At 41.4% G+C, this 18,519-nt stretch overlaps 1 pseudogene; it reads left to right on the top strand.

Annotated features, from left to right (window-relative positions):
- Nucleotides 1–13,148: 13,148 nt before the first annotated feature.
- On the top strand, nucleotides 13,149–13,777 carry LOC112859006 (actin-related protein 2/3 complex subunit 3 pseudogene; annotated as a pseudogene).
- Nucleotides 13,778–18,519: the final 4,742 nt, after the last annotated feature.

Consider the following 18,519-nt stretch of genomic DNA (forward strand, 5'->3'; position numbering starts at 1 on the left):
ACTCTGATGAGAAAGCTGCCCAGGGCCAGGGAACATGACTCATTTACCTCATCCTGTCCAGTTTGTGACAGTCCAGGGCCCAAGGGATTGGTGCTGGTGTCTGTTGACTGATTCGTTGACTGTATCTCATCCTTTCCTGCCCTAGCCCTGAGCCAAGGCATGGAGCCCAGGGAACCATGGAGCTGAGTAAGGGAAAGGCAGTTCGGGAATAGAGTTTTCCAGGAGCAAGAGGAGGGGAATTCAGGGATTGTCTTTTTAAATTTTTATTTTTTTTTTATTTTTAGAGAGAGAGAACATGCAAGTGGGGGAGAGGGGCTAAGAGACGGGGAGGGGGGGAGAGAGAGAGGAAGAGAGAATCCTAAGCAGGCTCTACACTCAGCATAGAGCCCAACACAGGGCTCAATCCCACAACCCTGGGGTCATGACCTGAGCCAAAATCAAGAGTGAGATGCTCAACCAACTGAGCCACCCAGGTGCCCCCAGGGATTGTCTTTTAAATTTGTTATCAACACCTAAAATGTATGCATTGTGAAAATAAAAACATTGTAGATTAGGCTGAGGTTCACCTTGTCTGATGCACCCAGTTCAAGCGCCGTCCCAGAGGTAGCTACTGGTCCACGTGGATCGGTCTCTACATGTGCTTTTTATACGTGTCCATCCATTAGGGTACATGCCGGCTGCAGTGCCCAGAAAGCTCCCAAATGTCAGTTGCTTAACATAAAAAAGTTTATTCCTCACACTGCATGGTGTGATGTGCTCGGGAGGCAACTCTGGGCAGCAACCCCGGAAGGTGGTTTGGGGTCTGGGCTGGAACAGCTTGTCGCTCTGCCAGCTCCTCGACCCCTGCTTCCGGCCTGTGAGAGGAAGACTGAGGGGGACATTTGAAGCTGGGGGCAGCATATGCTACCTGTTTCCTTCTTCCAGCAGCATGAACCCAGTCATGTGGTCTGAAGTAAGTTCAGGGAGACTGGGAAGTGAGGATTTGTGAGCACCTGGCAGATCTTGCCACAATAGACATGGGTATCAGTAGAATGTATATTGTGTCATGGCACGTGACTAGATGATAGACTAAAAGCGCTTGGATTTGGGGTAGACGGTAAAACCTTGGATTGCGAGTAACTTGTTCTGGGAGTGTTCTGTAAGACGAGCAAACATTTCTAACAAATTTTATTTTTTTATCTTTATTTTTATTTTTTTAATGTTTTTATTTATTTTTGAGACAGAGAGAGACAGAGCATGAGCAGGGGAGGGGCAGAGAGAGAGGGAGACACAGAATCCCAAGCGGGCTTCAGGCTCTGAGCTGTCAGCACAGAGCCCGACGCGGGGCTCGAACTCACGGACTGTGAGATCATGACCTGAGCCGAAGTCGGACGCTCAACCGACTGAGCCACCCAGGCACCCCAAATTTTTAAATTGGTAAACGAGCAATGTCTTGTAATGTGAGTAGTAGTACGTGATGCTGAATGTCATGTGATCACAACTGAGCCAGTGGTTCTTCTCTCTCTCTCTCTCTCTCTCTCTCCCTCTCCCTGCAGGATTGTGGGTGATCATCTCCCATGCTCAGATGCTTAGTCTCACACCATGATGTTTGGTAGAAATCCGTGATTTTTCAGAACATTGGAAGGTGCCCACAACTGGCACTCCTGTATTTTTTGTCACTTCAAAGCACCTATGGACAGTCCTTTGCTTTTCCATACAAGAGTAAGCTTAGGAATGCTTTGCTTCATTCTAGGTCAGGCTGCCTGCAGACATAGACCCTTTCCTCTGCTGCCTTGTTGCCAGTTACATTAAATACAGCATCTGACAGGAGTTTATTAATACGGTACTGTAGTCAACATTCATGCAAGCGTATACAATGGCCCCCATGCAGAAAAAAAGATTCCATTGAGTCAATAGATTGCAGTGACTCCATTAGTGATAATGAAAGTTGTCCTACACAATAGCCCTCCTCTCTCTTGTCTCCCTCACACCACTCATGAAGTTTTTCAAAGGTAAGTGCAGGTTAATTTATTTTTCTTTATATTTTATAGTTTCTTTATTATTTTGTATTATATTACAGTATTATCATCATTTAAAAATTTTTAAGTTTATTTTGAGAGAGAGCAAGCGTGAGTGGGGGAAGGGCAGAGAGAGAGGGAGAGAGAGAGAATCCCAAGCAGCCTCCGTACCGTCAGCGCAGTGCCCACCACAGGGCTTGATCTCACAAACCACAAGATCATGACCTGAGCCGAAACCAAGAGTTGGATGCTCAACCAACTCAGCCACCTAGGCGCCCCTGTAGTCATTTTTATATGAATATTTTTGGGTTGTGGGACAAGTCATCTGAGTTTCCGTTATTTCTTATAGGGAAATTCACTTTGATATACAAGTGCTTTGGATTACAAGCCCGTTTCAGAACGAATTATGCTCGCAAACCAAGGTTTTACCATATATTATTTTGGCTCTAAAGAAGGCAGGGTTTGCTGATGGATAGGTGTGACAGATACAGGAGAAAAGCATCTAAAGATGATTCCTGAGCTTTTGGCTTAGATAACTGTAGAGAGCAAGATTGTGGAGAGCAAGCAGGTCCCTTGCTGATAATTGTAGAGAGCAAGCAGGTCCCTGAGTCAAGCAATGACACAAGCAGCCAAGCGTACCGCAGCTACCAGATATCCCTGAGACCAGCGCCAGCTGATGACACCCCAGAACTGAGAGCAGGCAGAAGCAGCGGAGGTCTGCAGGGGCCCAACGCTGATGAAATCCCTTTAAAGGGGGAGGATTTTGGCAGCAAGCTGTCGGACTCCTCAGACACTGACCCCTGCCTGACCACTTCAGAAAGGTAGCTGATGCCGAAGGCTCCGCCTGACTGATCTCCAAACAGAACTGGGATCCCTCGCTGCTTGAACATAATAAGCAGTAAGTGCCGAGAGCTGACCCGGACCGGACTGAGGCCTCATCTCGGCTGTGAGCCCACACACTGACTTCGCGTTTGGTTCCTTAGCTTCCTACCCCCCGTATGTTAGCTCGTTTGTTGTGTGACTTGTCTAGTGTTCTCCTTTGTGTGCCATGTAAGGAGCCAAGTGAATCACGTGGTGCAATGTCACTGGGTTGGGAATCCTGAACCTGCTTTAGAATTATGTTAACCCTGCTTGATGACTGACTTAAACTGGCCTCGTGGAAAGACACGACTTGCGTGTCTTCTGAGCGTACGCCTTCATAGCATGCTCGTGACAACAACACAGAAGGCTCATGTCACCTGCTCCTGGACAAAGAGGAAAAGAGACTTGGGGCAGGAAAAACAGAGACAGTTTTTTTCCCCAGGGCAGGAGGACTTCCATGTTTGCATTGTTAGCGTGAGATACTCTTAGATATCCATGGGGAGAGCCCTCCAGGTAGGAAGAAGACAGGAGGTCATGGGAGTTGGATAATATTTAATGCCATGAGACTGCAGGTGCAGACAGAAGCATAGAGACCTCACCCTGAGTCCTGGGCACACCGACTTTAGAGAGAGAGGGAAGTGCGTGAAGGAGACAGAAAGGGCATTCAGTCTGGCAGATGGCAAACCAGGTAAATGTAATGACAGGGATTTCAGAGAAGAGGTGATTTCAAGAAGGATGATACCACCTTGTGCTCAAAATGAGACACTGTTCACTGAGGCAGTGAACAGAGACACCAAGGGGGACGATGAGATTTGGGAGAATGGGAGTGAAGGAATTGGAGGCAACAATCAGGGGTGTCTGGGTGGCTCAGGTGGTTAAGCATCCCACTTTGTCTCAGGTCATGATCTCCTGGCTCATGGGTTCGAGCCCTGTGTCAGGTTCTGTGCTGACAGCTCAAGCCTGGAGCCTCTTTTGGATTGTGTGTCTCCCTCCCTCTCCCTTTGCCCCTCCCAGCCTCAAACATTAATAAACATTATTTAAAAAGTTTAGAGGCAGGGGCGCCTGGGTGGCTCAGTTGGTTAAGCGTCCGACTTCAGCTCAGGTCGCGATCTCGCGGTCCGTGAATTCGAGCCCCGCGTCGGGCTCTGGGCTGATGGCTCAGAGCCTGGAGCCTGCTTCCGATTCTGTGTCTCCCTCTCTCTCTGCCCCTCCCCCATTTGTGCTCTGTCTCTCTCTGTCTCAAAAATAAATAAACGTTAAAAAAAATTTTTTTTTAAGTTTAGAGGCAGCAACTATAGGTAGTATTTCTCTAAGGAAAACAGGATAAAAGGATACCTGCCCAGGATGTTAACATTGCTAATATTGGGGCCGTGGGATTCGGCTGAATTTGTAAAGTCCGTAATATTTTTTTTCTCATTGTGGCCACTGAAATACTGGCTATTTGACCACATCGGTCAGCTGGTAATTGGTTGGAGAGAGATTTTCTTAAAAGCATGGAGCTAATATGTGTCGGAGTTGACTGAGCGGCACTGTGTGTGTTGGGGCATTGGCTTCAACACTGCAAGTCACTTTATAATCCTGTCTTAGTCTTTGCTCCCTGCTTGCACAAAGCATCATGACCGGCCACAGGCGAGAGAACTCGGCCTCATCATGCCTTTCCTGGCGTACCTGTAGCCCTGAGTGTGAACAATACCCTGTATGTGCTCGTGATTTTTAGATTCCCCTGGAATTCGGAGCCCCCCATTGACCCTTGTTCTCCAGATTTTCTCCAGATTATACTTTTTAGAAGGTTTTGGTTAGCTTGATTTTTACCTCCTCCTGTTATCACCACCTCACGTGGCTGAACTGCTGCTGATTGTTTTTGACCCAGGGCCCTGTTACAAAGGCTTCTCACTGTGGGTAATCCTGAGGAAGATAAAATAAAGAGAAAGCTTTCGAGTGGGGTTATCTCAGGAACTTCCAGACAGATGAAATAAAGATAATTCTCTTGGAATGGGGCTTTGAATGTGTTCCATCCGGTTCTTTCCCCTCCATTGGCTGCTGGGCTGCGGATTTTCACCATGACTGCTGGCTCTTGACTTTCAAAAATACCCACAGACAAGGAGAAGAGGGTCTGAATAGAGCAATTTAAATGCCCCAGAGTGTGCTGTGCTTAACCCACATCCAGCTGCCTTTCTTGAATAAATGCTCTCTTATTACAAGCTTTTGGTTAATTTCAAGAGTCTGAAAGGGTTGATTTGGACTATTTTTTGCTGATGTCCTCGTTGCTTTTATGAAGCAGGGATTGGAGGTACTTAACTCTGCCATTCTCCCTGACATCTCTCTAAGCTCCTTAGTTTCTAGTAGCTCTCCAGTTTTCTGCTAACTTCTTGTGTGTGCTTTATGGGTTTGCTGCATCGTAGGAGATCATATCTGAAATAATTCAAATGTTCTCTTCCCCGCTTTGTCCATTTTTGTACCAGTTGGCTTAGGATGGGTACTTTTTCAGACAGGGAAGGGACTGTTTGCACTTGAGAGTTTTAGTACTGGAAAAGTAGACCTGAAATCAGAGTATCAAACAGACAACAGGGCTCTTCTGACCAAGCATATGCCGAGGTAGATTACAAGAGTATTCACAAAGAAGAGTTATTTGTACCATTTATGGAAAAGGAGATTTCAAGCCAGTTGTATTCATTTTCAAGAAAGCACTGGACTGCGCAGGAAGGACATGAATATGGTCAAAGTGGAAACCCAATTGCATCTGAGCTCTGAGCTTATTCCTCTAAGAAAAATATCCCGTAATTGAGGGCATTTCAGACGTAGTTTAGGCGAAGATGAGAGAAACTGCTGGCATGAGTGAATTCTTACGGACACAGCGAATGTGGGAAATTATTCTGTGCTATTGCACAAGCCATGCAGGAGTAAAACTTCTAAAATGTAATCAGTATGGGAAAACCTTCAGTCATAACAAACCTCATAAGATCTCAAGGGATTAATAAAGTGGAGAGATTCCCGTAAGTGTGATAAAAGTAGGAAGGCCTTCACTAGGGAAAAGAGCAAACAAGTCATACTATAAAGAATCCCTCTGATTTTAATGAAAGTGAGAAGCTATAGATCCAGGAGTTAAAACTCCTTAGCCACCAAAGTTCTGCAGAGATGATAATCCTTATAAAAGCAATGAATTTGGTAAAGCATTCTTCAAGAAGTCACACTCTATTCCACATCAGAAGAAAACCCCTGGTAGATTTCTAGAGTTGCTCTAACAAATGACCACAAACAGAGCGACTTAAATAGTAATATATTTTCAACATCTATATAAGTCTGGCATCTGTTGATTGTGTTTATCCCTTCCAATTGGTCACATTTTCCTGTTTGTATATTGAGTCCTTTTGAATTATATTTAGACGTTGTGAGTATTATGCTGTGTTCTCAGGCCTGGTAGATGCCTTTTGAGATGTTGTTTTGCTGAAGAAGGCAATCAACCTGGTTTGGGTCCATCAACCTATATGTCTAGTTCAGATTCTGTGTACTAGATCACATTGCTCTGTTATTCTGTATGTGTGCCATACGTGGTCAGGGGTTTGGCTGGGACACTGCCGGGCCTACACGGAACTAGGACCCCTTTTCTGGTTCTCTCCTCTGGAGTTCCCTCCCACACCCTCTGGTCCTCGAAGGTCCTTTTTCTGTATCCATGGGCCAGATGGATGTGGTTTCTGTTACTACTGCCGGGCCAATTCAGGAGAAAAAAAATGCATGGGAGCCAAGAAATGGGAAACTTGCTCCCCTGCATAAAATCTGGTTCATTTTTAGAGTATTTTGGATCTTTGTTCATGTTTTAAGTCTTATATTTATGTCTTTAATATTTTCATACTTACATTACATATGTGGTTATTACAATATCTGGACTGTTGGTTATTACAGTATCTGGACACTTAATTTCACCAGAAATTAGGTTTCTGAATATTCTGAAAATTTAGATTTTTCACTCATATATAGCTTATCTTATTCTTGGGACTATTTTATGAATGACTTATTATTTGCTTCCTTCTTGTTCTTGAGAAATAACTAGAGAATGTATAGATTCCAAATCACTCACATTCGTAGAATTTGAAGTCCAAACTAATACGAAGGAAAACTTTCATTACATCATATCCATATGAAAATTATAAAAATAATGTGGAAGAAATTTAAATTGAAACTTGATGGAAGAGTTCCAATTCTGCTATTGAAACCTGTTGTTTTTGCTAACGACAGCTAAATCTTTGGGGGAACCGTAAGAGGCAACTGTCCGAGGCCTCTGAAAAGTCAACAAAAGCAGGCCAATTGTGGCGCGAGCCAAAACCAGAAGATGCATCCTACATGAGAATGAGTTTCCCATTTCTTTTCTCTCGTGAATAGTAGAAACCATGTTGTTCTGGCCAGAGGAAACAGAGGAAGGGGACTTCTGAGGGTCAGAAGGAAACTGACACAGGCTACGATATGGATGAACCTTGAGGACGTTGTGCCCAGTGAAACGAGCCTATCACAAAAGGACGAATCCTGAACAATTCCACTTACATGAGGTCCCTAGAGTGAAATTCAGAGATGGAAAATAGGATGGTGGCCGCCAGGGGCTGGGGGAGGGGCAACGGCGAGTTGTGTTCCATGGGGACAGAGTTCAACTATGCAAGATGAGAAAAGTTCTAGAGGTGGACAGTGGTGATGGCTGCACAGCAGTGTGCGTGGGCTTAGTGCCTCTTCAACACGGTTAAGATGTTAAATTTTATGTTTTATGTATTTTATCCCACTTTTGAAGAGGTAAAAAATTGCTTTGCCTTTATGTCTGTTTCACCTGATATTAGAATAACCGCCCGGGACTTCCTCTCCTTACTCTTTACATGGTATGTCTCTCACTTCCTGTTTTAAAGTATTCCTATTTTGGAATACATATAATATGGACTTGTCTTTTTTCTTTTTTTCTTTTCTGAATATAATTTATTGTCATGGACTTCTTTTTTTAAATCACTCTCCATCTTTGCCTTTGGATTGTTTATATTAGTAACATTTCATATAATTATGGATACAGTCGGATTGAGAGCTGTCATTTTCTTATGTATTGTCTGTTTGTCTCTCCTGTTTTTTATTCTTCTCTTCTCCTGCTTTCTTTTGAATCAGTTTAATAATATCACTATTCTAACTTATCACACGGCATTTTGGCAATATGTCTTCGAACATTTTTATTTCTTGCTGCCCTGAGAATTATAATATACGTATCTGACTTTTTAGAATCTACTTAGAATTAATAAAGTACCACTTTATGTAAATTCTCAGAACTGGGACGCCGTGTGGGTTCATTATGACCCCACTGCTGTCTTATGTGGTACGCATACGCGGAGTGAAACAGCCACTAACCTGTGTTATAAATTTTGCTTTAAACAGCCCTTGTATATTTTAATGAAAATCTAGGAAGAAATAAGAGGTCGTATTTTCTACTTATCTTGCTATTTACCATTTCTGGGCTTTACTTTAATTCCTGAAGTACTGGCTTTCCCTCTGGATCATTTCCCTTCAGGATGAACTACGTTAGCCTTTCTCATTGAGCAGATTGGCCGGCACATACTTCTTTGAGTTTTACTTCAATTGACAATTAATTCATTTTACTCTTATTCCTGAAGGAAATTTTTTTTTGGATATAGAACAGGTTTGGGAGGGTTTTTTGAGGGGGGGGGTTGGCACCACTTAAAGATATTTTTCCACTGTTTTTTGACATTTGTTACTTCTGATGAGAAATCCATGGTCATCCAAATCATTGTTTCCCAATATGGAATGTATCTTTTATCTCTTACTGTTTTCAAGAGACTTTCTTACTGGGGCGTCTGATAGGCTCAGTCGCTAGCGCATGTTCCGTTGACCTGTATGTCTGTTTTTGTGCCAGTACCATACTGTCTTGATGATTAGAGCTTTGTAATATAGCTTGAAGTCCAGGATTGTGATGCCTCCTGCTTTGGTTTTCTTTTTCAGGATTGCTTTGGGTATTTGGCGTCTTTTCTGGTTCCATACACATTTTAGGGTTGTTTGTTCTAGCTCTGTGAAGAGTGCCGGTGTTATTTTGTTAGGGATTGTGTTGAACACGTAGACTGCCTTTGGTAGTATTGACATGTTAACAGTATTCTTCCAATCCATGAGCATGGAATATTTTTCCTTTGTTTGTGCGTGTCTTCTTCAATTTCTTTCATAAGTTTTCCATAGTTTCCAATGTATAGATATTTCACCTCTTTGGTTTGGTTTATTCCTAGGTATTTTATGGGGTTTGGTGCAATTGTAAATGGGATCGATTCCTTGATTTCTCTTTCTGCTGCTTCATTATTAGTGTATGGAAATGCAACCAATTTCTGTGCATTGATTTTATATCCTGTGACTCTGCTGAATTTATGGATCAGTTCTAGCAGTTTTTTGGTGCAATCTTTTGGGTTTTCCATATAGAGTATCCTGTTGTCTGTGAAGAGTGAAAGTTTGACTTCCTCCTTGCCAGTTTGGATGACTTTTATTCCTTTGTATTGTCTGATGGCTGAGGCTAAGACTTCTAATACTGTGTTGAGTAACAGCGGTGAGAGTGGACATCCCTGTTCTGTTCCTGACATTGGGGGGAAAGCTCTCCGGTTTTCCCCATTGAGGATGATATTAAAGTTGGGTCTTTCGCATATGGCTTTTACGATCTGGAGGCATGATCCTTCTATCCCAACTTTATTGAGGGTTTTTATCAATAAAGGGCACTGTATTTTGTCAAATGCTTTCTCTGCATCTATGGAAAGGATTGTGTGGTTCTTATTCTTTGTTTTATTAATGTGATGTATCACATTGATTGATTTGCGGATATTGAACCAGTCCTGCATCCCAGATATAAATCCCACTTGATCGTGGTGAATAATTCTTTTAATGTATTGTTGGATCTGGTTGGCTAGTACCTTATTGAGAATTTTTGCATCCATGTTCATCACAGAAATTGGTCTGTAGTTCTCCTCTTTAGTGGGGTCTTTGTCTGGTTTTGGAATCAAGACAATGCTGGCCTCATAGAATGAGTTTGGAAGTTTTCCTTCTGTTTCTATTTTTTGGAACAGCTTCAGAAGAATAGGTGTTAACTCTTCATTAAATGTTTGGTAGAATTCCCCTGGAAAGCCATCCATCCCTGGACTCTTGTTTGTTGGGAGATTTTTAATAACTGAATCAATTTCTTTACTCATTATGAGTCTATTCAGATTTTCTATTTCTTCCTGTTTCAGTTTTGGTAGTTTATATGGTTCTAGGAATTTGTCCATTTCTTCCAGATTGCCCAGTTTATTGGCTTATAATTGCTCATAATATTCTCTTATTATTGTTTGTATTTCTGCAGTGGTGGTTGTAATCTCTCCTCTTTCATTCTTGATTTTATTTATTTGGGTCCTTTCCTTTTTCTTTTTGATCAGACTTGCTAGGGGTTTATCCATTTTGTTAATTCTTTCCAAGAACCAGCTCTTAGATTCATTGATCTGTTTTACTGGGTTTTGGGGTTTTTTTTGGGGGGGTGGATTCTATATTGTTTATTTCTGCTCTAATTTTTATTATTTCTCTTCTTCCGCTGGCTTTGGGGTTTCTTTGCTGCTCTGTTTCTAGTTCCTTTAGGTGTGAGGTTAGATCCTGTATTTGGTATTTTTCTTGCTTCTTGAGAGATTCCTGGATTGCAATGTGTTTTCCTCTTAGGACTGCCTTTGCTGCATCCCAAATGGTTTGGACTGTCATGTTTTCATTTTCATTTACTTCCATATATTTTAAAATTTCCTGGTTGACCCATTAATTCTTCAGTAGGATGTTAATTTCCATGTATTTGCAGGCTTTCCAAATTTTTTCTTGTGGTTGATTTCAAGTTTCATAGGGTTGTGATCTGAAAATATACATGGTATGATCTCAGTCCTTTTATATTTGTTGAAGGCTGTTTTGTGACCCAGTATGGGATCTGTTTTGAATAATATTCCATGTGCATTTGAGAAGAACGTGTATTCTGCTTTTGGATGAAAAGACCTGAATATATCTGGTAAGTCCATCTGATCCAATGTGTCATTCAGAGCCGTTATTTCCTTACTGATTTTCTGACGAGATGATCTATCCATTGTTGTAAGTGGAGCGTTAAAGTCTCCTACAATTACAGTATTGTTATGTATAGATTTATTTATGTTTGTGATTAATTGATTCATATATTTGTGTTCCTTCATGTTAGGAGCATAAACATTTACAATTGTTATCTCTTCTTGATGGATAGACACTTTAATTATGATATAATGCCCTTTTTCATCTCTTGTTACAGTCTTTGTTTTAAAATCTAGTTTGTCTGATATAAGTATGGCTATTCCAGCTTTCTTTTGACTTCCAGTAGCATGATAGATGGCTCTCTATCCCTTCACTTTCAATCTGCAGGTGTCCTCAGGTCTAAAATTAGTCTTTTATAGGCAACATACAGATTGCTTTTGATTGGGGCATTTAATCCATTCGCGTTCAGAGTGATTATTGAAAGATACGGATTTAGTGTCATTGTGTTATCTGTAGGTCTCATGCTTGTGGTGATGTCTCTGGTCCTTTGTAGTCTTTGCTGCTTTCCACTCCCAGAATCCCCCTTGGGATCTCCCACAGGGCTCGTTCAGTAGTCATGCATTCCTTTAGGGTTTTTTTTTGTCTGGGAAACTTTTAATCTGTCCTTCTATTTTGAATGACAGTCTTGCTGGATAAAAGGATTCTTGGCTGCATATTTTTCCTATTCAGCGCATTGAATATTTCCTGCCACTCTCTTCTGGCCTGCCAAGTTTCAGTGGACAGGTCTGCTACTACCTTTATGTGTTTACCTTTGTAGGTTATGGCCTGTTTGTCCCCAGCTGCTTTCAGAATTCTCTCTTTATCTTTGTATTTCAACCTCCAACTCTTGATTTTGGCTCAGGTCATGATCTCAGCATCATCGTGAGCTACTTGTCAGGCACAGTGCTGAGTGTGGAGCCTGCTTGGGATTCTTTCTCTCCCTCTTTCTCTGCCCCTCCCCCACTCGTGTACACTCTCTCTCTCAAAAATAAATAAATAGATTTTTAAAAAAGAAAATATAGAATTTTATAAATAGGTAACATTATAAAAGTGATCAAGTAGCAAGTTTCAATCATATGCATTAGGGTGAAGGACTCCCATTATTTTCAGTGTTATTAAGGGGACTACAGTCCTACAAATAGAAATGATTAAGGAAGGAAAGGCAGGAGTGTGTAGTTGCCATGAACTTGCACTAATATTCAAGAAATCATGGTTGAGGTGGTCATTGCTTTAAAACCACTGGATCCTGGGGGCACCTGGGTGACTCGGTTAAATGGCCAACTCTTGATCTCCGCTTAGGTCATGATCTTACAATCGTGAGATCAAGCCCCAACTCAGAGCTCTATGTGCAGCATGGAGCCTGCTCGAGATTCTCTCTCTCCCTCTCCCTCTGCTCCTCCTCCACTCATGTGTGTGCTCTCTTGCTCTTTCTCAGAAAAAAAAAAAAAAGAAAAGAAGAAGAATCATGAGAAGAGTAATTATTTCTCCAAATTAAAGAAACATTAAAATCCCAGAGGCACTACATCACAAATACAGAGTTGTCAAACCTCAGGAACTCAAATGGTCCTACATGAGAATTGGTTTCCCTGATCAACCAAACAGTGGTGAAATAAGAGCAGTATGTCTTTTTTGCTAAACTGATTTCACTTTTATTTATCACCAAAATCTTTGTATTTCAGTAACAAGAAAGGAGATCAGTTCACGTTTACCTCTTCATAATAAATGCATAAGGTAAAGTTTGAAAAAATAACTTAAAACCCAAACATAGCGATCAGAGTCATAAATTTTCTTCCTAATGAAATGTGTTCTGGCATATCCATAAATGGAAGGGGTAGAGGAATTTGTTAAATGAATATGAACTAATTTGTAGAGAAAAGATAAATGGAACCAAATAGTCTTTCTCCTCACAAATTTTTGGGAGATAGTGTTCTTAAACAAGCAGAAGAGACATCTATCATCATCACTTTGTTTTCTTTATTTTTAATTAGTTGCAACCTTACTTCCAGTGTCCTGTGATTTGAAATTTCCTAACTGTTAGGGCACAAGCTTAAGTGCTGATGCCATTAATTTGAAATCTGTGAAATTAAAACTGGGGCAAGAAAGGTTTCGTGAGAAAATACTGGTGGATATCGTATAGTACTATGAGGTTAAACTTGCTTTGTAAAACAATTTTTTGAACAAAGAACCTTATTTCCCAATAAAGAATCTAAGTTTTCTTAATTACACAAATTATAGAAGACACTTATTAAATAATAGTTCTAGTTGACTCATGGAGAGACATCAACTGAGTAATTAAGAACCAGACCTGATGCCCAACCTCCTCCTGTAGGTTGAAACCCAGGCGGTGCCCAGATGCCCGCTTACCACTCTTCTCTTGTGGACCCTGACACCAAACTCATTGGAAACATGGCACTGTTGCCTATCAGAAGTCAGTTCAAAGGACCTGCCCCTAGAGAGACAAAAGATACAGATACTGTAGATGAAACCATTTATTACTTCTTCTTCCAAAACTATGAGATTAAGAATGAAGCTGATAGAACCTTGATATATATAACTGTCTGCATTTCTGAGTGTCTAAAGAAACTCCAAAAGTGCAATTCCAAAATCCAAAGTGAGAAAGAAATATATATGCTAGGATTCACTAATTTTCCCACTCCTGGAGAGCCTGGTTTTCCACTTAATGCAATTTATGCCAAACCTGCAAACAAACAGGATGATGAGGTGATGAGGGCCTGTTACGGCAGCTGAAACAAGAGACTTGACTGAGACTTTGTGAGAAAGTTTTGGACCCTCAGCACGTGGTGGATTTGCTTGTGAAGAGACAGTTCATGAACGAGAGTCTTTCAGGACCTGGACAATAAAAGGAGCCTGGGCAGACACTTTTCCACAGCCATGGGCAGCATTTTACAGCAAGATGAACACATTTCTTTGCCTTTATTTGATAAAGTTTTTTACAGAAGAGAGAAGAGAGTGTGTCTTCGCTTGAAGAGCTCTTTATCAAGAATTTGGGTGGGGGAGGGAAGAATGGATTGTCGAAGGGTAATTGGAAATTTTCTGCAGTATTGAATTGGTGCTTAATAAGAACAAGTAATAATAAAGACATTTCTGACATTCCAAAAAAATAAATAAATAAAAGACCAGACCTGAAATGTGCCCTTTCAAGATGAGTATGAATATGAATTAGTAAGGTTTTAGTTTAAAATGAGTCGATAATATAATAATATGTACCTTCTGAACTGATATAGGAAATAAATGAAAGCCATTTTATTCCGAGAAATGAATGGTCGCAGTGCACAGCAGAGAAAATAGTCCTCTGAGCTGTGGGAGATGGTTAGAGCTGGATGGCTCATCAGAGGCTACCAGAAACTTCCCTATTACACCCAATTTGCCCACTTCCACCACCTGCCTAGGACCCTACCCGGGCACTGATTCTAAGTCTGGGGAAGTTTTTCACACTTATCTGGGTGGACATGTAGGGTGACCTGTGCACACTGGAAGAATCTGCACAGTTTAAATATTTTTGTAATATTTTTTTACTGTTTATTTATTTTAGAGACAGAGAGACAGAGCACAAGCGGGGTCAGGGCAGAGAGAGAGGGAGACAGAATCTGAAACAAGCTCCAGCCTCTGAGCTGTCAGCGCAGAGCCCAATGTGGGGCTCGAACTCACAATCCGTGAGATCATGACTTGAGCCAAAGTTGGACACTCAACCGACTGAGCCACCCATGCGCCCCAGGAATCTGCACAGTTTAAAGGCAAGGATGTCATTAGCTCATCTTTCTACAGGCCTGTCATCTCAGTGTCTATAGAAAGGTGACAGGGACAGGATGGGGGAGGGCAGAACCATGGGGTCCCCAGTGGAAACATTTTCCCTGTCTCTTAACTCTACTTTATTCTCTCCTGGGAAGAGCTGAGCTCAAAACTTTCCCAATCACTTCCCTTGCCACATCTGCGTGGAGAGGTCAGAAGAGAACACAATCATGGTAGAACTTACTAAGTTTTCTCATTTCAGTCTTAAAATCAAGTTAGTACAGTCTCACGTCAGACTTTGCAATACCACTACTTTGGTAAGAGATTCCTTGCACCTCCCGTGAGTTCAGAGTGGCTGTGAGCATCCTGTCTCTACAGTGTGATGGACACCCTCGTCCCTAGGTCAATTCTCAGATGAAACTCATGGTTTCTAGGTAGCATCGCTCATGCATCCCATGATTTCCATGCTTCATACAAGTCCTCAACTTAAATTAGGTATAAAAATATCCCTCATGGCAACAGGTGAAGGCAGCAAAACCCATTTGGAGCCGATTGGTTTTCATTTTCCAGGAATCCCTGCAGTGGCCCCACATTGGGTTATAAACATGCATCCCCTGCATATTGGTGACCCCAGATTTTTGGGGGGATGGAACAGGTGCCTGCAAAGAGCTGGGAACCTTCTGCATTCTGTGACTGAGGTACTGAGAAATCCAGGTTCTGATCCCTCTGAGACCACCGGTGAGAAACACATCATGATGGAACAGTGTGGTGTTGACCAGAGGGTTTTCTGGCAGTAAAGCCATTGCAGACTTTCATAAGGACATCCCTGTAAAAGCAGAATCCTTCCACGATATGATCTTGAGTGATTCTCACATTTTTTCCCCAATTAAATTCATTAGAAAGGGAATCAGAAAGAAGACAAAAGTTTCTGTACATTCAAAGAAGTTTAAAGAGAGGAAAATAAGATGCTCTGGGCTGGGGGGGGGGGGGATACATTCCTACCCAGACTAAATGTAGACCATTGCTATTTAGTAAATCAAGGTTTCATTTAAAAAGTGCCCTAAACGTTAACAGGTCTTTCATGGATGTGGACTAATCCAGACCATGTAGGATCCATCCTCAGGTCTGCATTTGTGCCCTGATCAGAAATATGGAAACTTGGGGCGCCTGGGTGGCTGTCAGTTGAATGGCCAACTCTTGATGTCAGTTCAGATCATGATCCCAGGTTTGTGGGATTGAGCCCCACAGCAGGCTATGCACTGAGTGTAGAGCCTAAGAGTTTTTTTCCCTCTCTCTCTCTCCCTCTACCCCTCTCCCCATCTCATGCACTCTCTCGCTCTCTCTCTCAAAAAAAATTTGTTAATGAAATAGGGAAGTGTTCTCTGTGACTGCTAAGCAGACATTCCAAGCAAGAGTGGAAAGCTGTGTGTGTGTGGGGGGGGTGGTGATCACAGATGCCAACGGCCGAGGTCTCTCCTCCAGTAGTGTCAGGTGAGCATCAGCTAGCAAATACATCCGCCAACTAAGTTTGGCTTTTTTGTGGACATGCTTTCAATTTTCTCGGATAAATGCGCACGTAGAATTGCTGAGTAAAAGGGTGTTCGTTTGACTCAGCAAGAAACTGCAAAAACTTTCCAAGTGTCACTCATTGTACCATTTTGTGTTCTTCCCAGAAATATGTGAGACTTCTAGTCGATTAATATCCTTGCCACATTTTTGTTGTTTGGTTCTTAACTTTAAATATCCCAGCGAATGTGTAGTGGAATATCACTGGAGTACTTACTGCAGTCTCTAAAGACGAAGTGAGCAATTCTTCCTGTGTTTATTTTGTGCTGTCTAGTGTTTATTGTCCAGACATCTTGCTTTGTGAAATGTCTGCTTATGTCTTTTGCCAGTGTTAATGGTTTGTTTATCTTTTTGTTATCGAGCTGTAGTTGTTAAAGAATCTGGATACAAGTATTTGGCTGATAAATACTGTTCACATATTTTCTTTCAGTATATGGCTTTCCTATTAATATTTGAAATTTTGACTTATGATAAATAAGAGTAGTCTTTGCAAAGTCTAATCATCATTTTTTTCTGTTATGGTAATTGCCTTCTGTGTCCTGAGAAATCTTTGCCTACACAACATAGCAAATATGGTCTGATGTTTTCTCCAAAAGACTTTTTAGTTCAGCTGATTTAGTTTTGAAGACTGTGACTATCCTGAGTTAATTTTCATCTGTAGTGTAAGGTTCTGGTCAACGTTCATTTTTCTTTTTTTCAAAAAAAAATTTTTGTTTAATGTTTATTTACTTTTGAGAGAGAGAGAGAGAGAGAGAGAGAGAGGGAGAGAGAGAACACAAGTGGGGGAGGAGCAGAGAGAGAGGGAGACACAGAATCTGAAGCAGGCTCCAGGCTCTGAGCTGTCAGCCCAGAGCCCAACGTGGGGCTCGAACCCACGAACCGTGAGATCATGACCTGAGCCGAAGTCGGACGCTTAACCGACTGAGCCACCCAGGTGCCCCTCCATGTAGATTTTAGATGAAGCTTATTAATGTATGTGGAAAAGACTGCTAAGATTATGATTGCATCGAATCTCTAAACTAATTTGAGAACAAAAATTTAGGCAATTTTGTGTCTTCTGATCTATGACTATGGTGTATCTCACCATTTATTTTGGTCTTTTTTTTTTAATTTTTTTTTTCAACGTTTATTTATTTTTGGGATATAGAGAGACAGACCATGAACGGGGGAGGGGCAGAGAGAGAGGGAGACACAGAATCGGAAGCAGGCTCCAGGCTCTGAGCCATCAGCCCAGAGCCCGACGCGGGGCTCGAACTCACGGACCGCGAGATCGTGACCTGGCTGAAGTCGGACGCTTAACCGACTGCGCCACCCAGGCGCCCCTATTTTGGTCTTTAAAAATATCTCTAAACAAGTTTTATAGATTTCAGTGTATAGATTTTACAGGTTTTGTTAAAATAATTCCTAAGTATGTCATCTTTCTTTAATGGCACTTTCAAAGGTTATGATTTTTTATATGTATTGCTGGATTCTGTGTTCTAAATTATTTTTACGATTTTTTTGCCTATAGTCATGAGGAATTTTGTTTCTGTTTTTTTTGTTTGTTTGTTTGTTTGGAATGTTCTTGGTTTTGTATCAAGGTAATGCTTGCCTTAAATAAAACAAGTTGAGAATGTGCCCTAGTCTTCTATTTTCTGGAAGATATTTTATTACATTTGCATTATTTCTTCCTTAAATATTTGGTATGGTTAACCACTAACTGCATCTTAGAAGAATTTTCCTTTGTGGGAATGTTTTCATTGTTAATTCAATTCCTTTGATAGCCATGGGCTAGTCAACTTACACATTTCTTCTTGAGTGACCTGTGGTAATTTGTGTCTTTAAAAACATTTGTCCATTTGTTTTAAAGTTGTCAAATCTGTCACAATAAAATTTTTCCAGCTAGTCTCTAAATTAGTTTTTTGAAACAAGTTTATTGGGGCACCTGGCTGGCTCAGTCAGAAGAGCACACAACTCTTGATCTCAGGGTCTTGAGTTCAAGCCCCATGTTAGGTGCAGAGATTACTAAAAAAAAATAAAGAACACTTTAAAGGAAGTTTATTGATTTTCATAGTGGCTGAATCAATTTACATCCCCACTAAGAGTGTACAAAGGTTCCCTTTCCTACACATCCTGACAACACTTACTTCTCATCTTCTTGATGATAGCCATTCTAACAGGTGCGAGGGGATATTTTATTGTGGTTTTGATTGGCATTTCTCTGATGATGAGTGATGTTGAGTGTCCCAGGGGGAGGAATCTCATTTAGCACCTAGTTTAAGGCTGACTGGGAGCCAGACTCTCAGAC

Source organism: Puma concolor, chromosome A2, assembly GCF_028749965.1.
Source record: "Puma concolor isolate L17-30 chromosome A2, mPumCon1.1.hap2, whole genome shotgun sequence".
Lineage (NCBI taxonomy): Eukaryota > Metazoa > Chordata > Mammalia > Carnivora > Felidae > Puma > Puma concolor.